Genomic DNA, 7,726 nt, shown 5'->3' with positions numbered 1-7,726 from the left:
CCTTACATCCAAATGACTCCAAATTTTGCAGGAACTTACTCTTATATGTCTAGTTGACTTGTGAATTTTCTTGGATTTAATTGAACTATTTTCCATTTGTTTGAGATTTTTCCTCCCTGCCTAGTCAAATGTTGACTTTGTGTGACACATGTTCCCATTTCATTTGTGAAATTCTCATACTTTATTAGATGGACATGAAATGTTACATGAGATAACTAGACATCCTAATCTTTGCCATGGTTTTGATCCCATTCATTTATCATACACCATTCTTGATTTATGATTTTTCTAAGTTGATACATGTTTGGTTGACTTCTTTGTGCATGCTTGAATTTGGTTTGACTTCATGATTTTCATTGACTGCCTTCCTCTCATCCAAATGGGATGAAATTTGACATGCTTACCATGCTATGTGTTAGGTTTGATCATGATTTAGTTGGTGATTTTTGGAAAATGTTTAGATTGCTTTTGAGTTAAGTCTTGCTGTTGACTTCTATGAGCTTCTGTTTGTCACACTTTGACCTAATTTGTTCATGAAATGATGATAGTGATTGATATGAATGTGAACCCAATTGGTTTTGTTTCCTAATGGTTTGAACATGATTTTGGATACTTATCCCTTGCTGTTTGGACTTTCTCATTCATTTTTGACCCTAGGCTTGTCCTAGTGGTCCTGTTACTCACCTTTGAGTTTGTGATTTCAGGTTGACCATCAAATGGCCATTAAGACCAATTCTTTTGATTGAGCTTACCCAAGCATCATTGCCTAACCTCTTTGTTTTGTAGGTGGCTTGGCTCACATGCCATAAGCCTTGTGCCTTGCACATCCATGTGCCTCCAATTGACTGTTGGTTTCTGTTTCTGTTTGTTTTGTTTGAAGTTGCATACTAACATCTGCTTGACTGTTTCAGGTGCTTTAGTTGCTTAGTTCCTTGTGAACTTTTTGCTTTGCTTTGCTTGTATAAGCAATTTGCATTGAGGTATGCCTCCTTTACTTCATGTAGTCTGGAAGACCTGGTCTGTTACTTGGCCAGGCAACTGTCTGAAGTCCTCCTTAAGAGGCAATGTTTGTGGATGTTTACTTTTGTCCTTGCATAGAGTCAAAGTCCTCCTAAGTGAAGAGGCAATTGGTGGAAGGTAGGGATATGCAATCTATCCCCCACTATTCAGTGTGTCATCTGCTTTGCTCACACCACTGTGTTGATGCATTGCAGATACAAACCCAAGATCTTGTACAACTGTACAGTTGAGTCAGTCTAAATGTGTAGAAGGGTTCCCACTTTCTGAACCCACACATTCTTGTCTTGAGCTCTCCCAGGCCAGGGATAAGAGCTGTGAGGTCTCATCCTCACTTCATCCTTTCATCTGCTTCACCTTAGCCCCTCAATGGCAAGGTTAAGAGCAACATTCACCCAGTTCCAGAGGTTTGTTTGTTGAGGTTGATATGACCCCTTGACTAAAACCTAACCCTTGTTTGAGCCACTTGTTTGTGTATAGCGTGTGCTATCTGTGCTTGTAGGATTGTTTGACTTGCTTCCTGTGCAAGATAGGATTGTTTGACTTGCTTCCTGTGCAAGATAGGATTGTTTGACTTGCTTCCTGTGCAAGATAGGATTGTTTGACTTGCTTCCTGTGCAAGATAGGATTGTTTGACTTGCTTCCTGTGCAAGTTAGGATTAGTTTAGACTTGCTTCCTGTGCAAGTTAGGTTTTGCTTGGCTTGCTTCCTGTGCAAGTTAAGTATGTGTGGCTTGCTCCCTGTGTGAGCCATACTTAGGATAGGTTGGCCCTTGTGCCATTTAGCTAGAAACCATAACTTAGGGTTGATTTTGCATGACAACATCTAGGCTCGAGTCGTAGTCTCCCTAGAGTTGTGTCTCCCTCTGTTATCTGGGTAGGCTAGTCCTTTATCCCTGCGTAGGGGAACTACATCGCCCTGATCTTCATACCAGATGAAGTATGTAGGCAGGAGATTGAGCTGATCTCTCCGGGCGCCCTTTCTTTTCTTTTGTGTGTGTTGTCTGACCTATGTTAGGCTCGAGTCCCTGACTCCTTAGCATGTGCTGTCTGTCTGTTTGTGTGTGTGTGCTTAACAGTTGTAGGCTGAGTCCCCGACTCCCTATCAACCTGTTGTGTTGTTGTGTGCTTGGAAGCCGATGTAAGTCCATCGAGTGGCATTTGGGTTCCAGTGTGCGTGTGTTTGGTTCGGATGCTGATGTAAGTCCAGTGATTGGCAGTCAGGCTCCACGTTTGCCTGTGTGTGTCTTGTTTGTTTGTGTGTGTGTCAGCCGAGCTACGAATGCTCTGATTCTTCTCTCGTCCGAGAAGATACGTATGCATAGGATGCGACATCCTAGCGAGCATGTGTCGTCTCCCCAGTCCGAACTACTTCGACTCTGATGTCTATGCCTGATAGACTAAGTAGGCCCAGGATGCAGTATCCTGCCGAGTCAAGTTTCAGTCAGTTTCTTGTGTCTCTTTTCAGCCAGTGTGTGTGTGTGAGCAGTGTTTTAGCAACCATTTTCCTTTCTAGTGTGCGTGGATCCCGTAGAGTACTACGGATGCGTAGGGGTGCTAATACCTTCCCTTCACATAACCGACTCCCGAACCCATCCTCTTTGGTCGCGAGACCATGTTCTTTCCCAGGTTTACTTCGAGCGTTTCCTTTCCCTCTTTTGGGATAAATAACGCACGGTGGCGGCTCTGTTGTTCTTTCTTTTCCCGCCGGTTTTTCGCGCGATGCGACAATGCCTACGTATCTCATCGGGAATAAGAATCAGAGCAAAACGTAGTTTAACTAACTACGGGAACAAAGGTCTCGATTGCAACTAGGGCAAGAGAAGGGAATGTCTCGATCGCAACGAGGGCGAGAGAAAGGATCGCAACAAGGGCGAAAGCAAACAAGGGTTAGTTGTTAGTCGTTAGTCAAACTCGGCAAGACGTCGCATCTTGTGCCTACGTATCTCATCTGAACATGAGAATCAGAGTTGCCGTAGTTCGGCTAACACGCACACAAACAAACACAGGCCAACGTGGAGCCCGACTGCCAATCACTGGACTTACATCAGCATCCGAACCAAAACACACACAAAGAGGCAAACGTGGAGCCCGACCGCCAATCACTGGACTTACATCAGCATCCGAACCAAAACACACACAAGAAGGCAAACGTGGAGCCCGACTGCCAATCACTGGACTTATGTCAGCATCCGAACCAAACAAACTCACAAAGAGGCAAACGTGGAGCCCGACTGCCAATCACTGGACTTATGTCAGCATCCGAACCAAACAAACTCACAAAGAGGCAAACGTGGAGCCCGACTGCCAATCACTGGACTTATGTCAGCATCCGAACCAAAACACACACAAAGAGGCAAACGTGGAGCCCGACCGCCAATCACTGGACTTACATCAGCATCCGAACCAAAACACACACAAGAAGGCAAACGTGGAGCCCGAATGCCAATCACTGGACTTACATCAGCATCCGAACCAAACAAACTCACACTGGAACCCGAATGCCACTCGATGGACTTACATCAACTTCCGAGCACACAACAACACACACAAGGGGGTTGAAACACAAAGATTGAAAAAGAAAAAGGGCGCCCGGAGAGATCTCGCACGACCTCCTGCCTACGTACCTCATCTGGTATGAGAATCAGGGCGACGTAGTTCCCCTACATAGGGGTTGCCATCTAAATATGGACTTAGAAAGGAGGACACCAGTTGTGTCAAAGGAGAGTGGGCAATGTGTTCACGTCCTAGCAGTAGGTGTCGCAGCTCGCTGAATCGAGTCTTAGGCAGTTACCTCTTTGCAATAGGATGGATTGACATGCCACAAGATCGGAGACGCTCGGAAAGGTCTAAAAGAAAGGGGAAGCTCTGCCCTAAATTTGTCATGCAATATGTACTTAAGTGTTAGGATTTACATATGGGAATATCTACCTAACGTTAGCATGCAAAGAAAATGGGAATCTTACCTATGTTATCATACAAAAGGTTCTATCTAATGGGTGCTACCTAATCGGAACAAGAATCGACGAAAGGAGCGAGGAGAAGTGTTAGGGATAAAGGTAGATGGCGATGCATGAAGCAATCGATTTACAAGGTTGATGGCGATGCATAAAGCAATCGACTTACAAGGTTGATGGCGATGCATAAAGCAATCGACTTACAAAAGGGTGGATGAATACGTGCTGGTTCTGTTAGGTTTTGAAAAATGATTACTCGACGTTGGATCGAGGTTTTGGTCTTGTTTTGAAATGGTTATCGGGTATTCGTTTTATTTCTTGTATTAACAGATGAATAAAGAATGAAAGAATAAATATTATACATTTCATGGGAGAGGGATACATTTGTTATGAATGGGGGTTGTCATGGCAATCAAACAATATAAATATATGCCTCATACATCATACAAGTAGGCCACAATTAATAAAACATGTAAGATATTTAAACAAGTATATGGTCAAATCAAATAATCAAAGAAAAGAAATGAATGAGCATTAAACAACGTGTAAGTGTAAGGGAACCGGCTCATTGTAAGAAAGCCCAAGAGTAAGCTATGTGAGGTTGATGGCGATGCTTAAAAAGCAATCGACTTACAAGGGTGTAAAAAATGGGCTCGATATTAAATCGAGAAAAGTGTGATTTTTATAGTTTGAAACAAATGGTTTTTGAACTAAATTCAAATACAATAACTACGCATTATTAACACATGAAATTATAATAAGCATAAAAAGAGATATTAACAAAATACTAAAAGAAAAAAATGCTAAAGAAAAATAAAATCAAATAAAAAGCAAAAAGTGTCACACATGAGTATTGAACCCACCCCACTCAAGAACATACACACTGCCCTTCTCCACCAGACCACTCAGGGTTATATGCTATTGAAGTACTACCTTAAATATATAAACCGGAATAAAAAAAAAAAAAAAAGATTAAGAACAAAACTAACATATAAAACCTTTTTATGTTTTTGTTTATTATTTATCTTTTATCTCTGTTAAACAAAACAAACTTGATTAAAAAATTAAATTAAAAAAAGAAATGAAAACAAAGAAATGAAAACAAAAGAAAACAGAGACTCGTCTTCTTCTCTCCCAACTCACAAACGCGACCTTCATCTCTCAATCTCCATCATTCAAGCATTCCTCACCTCACGCTTCTTTCAATCTCTCAATGAATCTCTCTCGCACTCGACCTTAAGCTCAGCGAATCGATCTTTCTCAACTCTCACAACATTTTCATCAACAAGCACAGGAGATGGATAAAAGGAAAGAAGAGAAGTACTTACAAAGTGTCGCGGTGGTGGCGGTGAAGAACGTACAGATGCTGGCCTCCAGGTAATCAATCTTGGGATTTTTAGGGTCTCTTCTCAGATTTCGCCTCCCAGTTCTTTGTTGTTCTCTAGGGTTTTTTTCCTCACTGATTTCTCCCTTTTTATAATCCCATTGCTAGGGTTTGGATGAGATCAAAAGAGTATGGAATTGGAAGTGCCTTTTTTTTTGTGCTGCTCTGTTGTCTATCCCATTTTTGTGTTTGCTCTGAAAAAGGTAACACGTACCTTGTACTTCTTCTATGAAAATGTTTCATTTTTGTTGCTTGTGGACTTTTACTGCCTTACTGAGTTATTTTGATTTTTTACTGCAGCAAAAATTTGAAGCATTGGTTTCGGTTCTACAAGGTTCATGATAGGCTCAAAATTGATCCTACAATGTTGTAGAGTGCTCTTTGACTTGGTTTCCTGTTGGCTGCGAGATGTGGATGACTTGGTAACATTGTTTGCAGCATGGGAGTTCAAAACCTCCTGATGTGGTGAGAGAACCAATCCAACATTGGCATAGTTGTCTAGATTCTGAGAGCTCGAGAATTCTTTGTTATCGGGCAACTGTTGCTCAGAAGCAACACCAGAGGCTGGAGATTCGGACTCGGAACTTCTAACATGGTCATTACTTAAATTCACCTGCTTGCTCCCAGAAACATTATCGGTGGATAACTCTGAAGCGGGTGCAGTCAAGCTTGTAGTGGATTCTCCATTTGACTTTTCAGTAGCTCCTATTAATTGAAACTGAGGTTGAAGCATCAAAGAATCAAGTTCCGTTGCAATCCCGACGGTACCAAAGGTCAGCCGGCGGCGATCAGTCTCTGGAACACGAATATGCTGTGCTATGATCACATTTTGGTTCTCGTATACATTCAATTGTGAAGGTATATCCTGAAGTTGTGTTGTATCTGACTCTATAACTTCGGAATTTTCAGTTTCATATCTGACTTTTGTCCGCAAACTCTTCATTCCGCACTTAGGGGTTGATAGTTGATAAAATCTTGTCCGTGAACACGCGAAATGCCTCATCTGCCATAGCTTTATCAAGTTCATTCTCAGCATTTGGGGAACAATCAATACGGCGAACTAGTTCTTAAAGGGATTTATTATTCAAAGCATCACGAATCTCACTAGAAGAAGCTATAGCCTCCAATTGGAATTGGTCCAACACCTGGCCTCTTTTATCAACAAGTAATGGTTTTTCTACAACTGCTTCCAAAACAGTATTTTCCACAACTGATGGCTTTTCTACGTGTGATTCCAAAGCAGTTGTTTTCGGTGTTGAATTTGTTGGATTGACACATGGAAGTTCTTTGTGGTTTTTGAAACAGGCCAGTGAGTAATAAGGTAAATAGCATTTAGGGCATTTGTACTTGGACTGAGCTTTGTGGCAGATTTGACATTGCTTAGGACCCATTGAACTTGAATTCCTAACTTCAATATTGACAGGACTTTTCGATTCCAAGCGTGATGAGGGGGGCAACACAGTTTCATTTTCATCACTGTCTGTTGAAGCTATGCACGTATCATCAGTAGTATTATTACAGACAGGTTTCCTAAATGTGGCATGACAGTTATCACCAAACGATTTTCTTGCAGCATCGTAAGATTCAACATGTTTTCCTTTGATTTCATGAAGACCAAACTGTGTTTCTGCTACCGACGCTCTGCAGGTAATATTTCCGCCGTCGACCTCCCTGGTGGTGGTAATCAAAGAACAACATTCGTCCTTGTGACCTTGCCTCCAGTGACTAATTTGACGCTTACCCGAACTACACGAAAGCATGCCTGTGTAAATGAATAACAACTAGAGAAGTCTGGAGACACGTAACAGTATCCAACGGCTTTGCAATGAGAACATCTCATAGTGGTAGGAGAATTTTTTTGGAGAATTGGTGTCGTATCAGCCACTTTGCAACTCGCACACCAAATGTTTGGTAAAATTCCTTAACCAAATTTCTTTCCTTTTTCTGTTTCGGTCTCTTGTAATTAAGATGCTGAATTGTCGTGCTATTGGTGATGCCAGCTACAGGTACGAAGATGGTTTTCAGTTGCCTTGCTAGCAGGATTTAGGAACTCACTCAAGTGGCAACAGGTTTTGTGTTGCATTAGGCTGGCATTTGAAATAATTGCGCACATGGTTTATAGGTGCGGGATGGAAGTGCATCATTCATGTTGGATGTAGTGTGTATGCTAATCCTACTGATGGCCATAGCTTAGAAGACTTGGCATTGCTGGACTGTTATACAGGTCATGAGATTCCCTCCACCGAATGGGCATGATTTATTATGCAGTCAGAGGCTTGTACATTGTAGAGAACAAGCTCATCAACTTTGTGGATGTTAGCAGAACCACGGGCAGGACACCTTTCCTCTTTTCCCCACCCGAAATCATT

The 7,726-nt window shown here is 41.9% G+C and overlaps 1 pseudogene; it reads right to left on the bottom strand.

Annotated features, from left to right (window-relative positions):
* Nucleotides 1–6,272: 6,272 nt before the first annotated feature.
* On the bottom strand, nucleotides 6,273–6,754 carry LOC127083835 (uncharacterized; annotated as a pseudogene).
* Between the last annotated feature and the right edge of the window lie 972 nt (nucleotides 6,755–7,726).

Source organism: Lathyrus oleraceus, chromosome 5, assembly GCF_024323335.1.
Source record: "Lathyrus oleraceus cultivar Zhongwan6 chromosome 5, CAAS_Psat_ZW6_1.0, whole genome shotgun sequence".
In the NCBI taxonomy this organism is placed as follows: Eukaryota; Viridiplantae; Streptophyta; class Magnoliopsida; order Fabales; family Fabaceae; genus Lathyrus; species Lathyrus oleraceus.
Note: the sequence above shows the minus strand (reverse complement) of the source record. Positions and strands in the feature narration are given on the sequence as shown.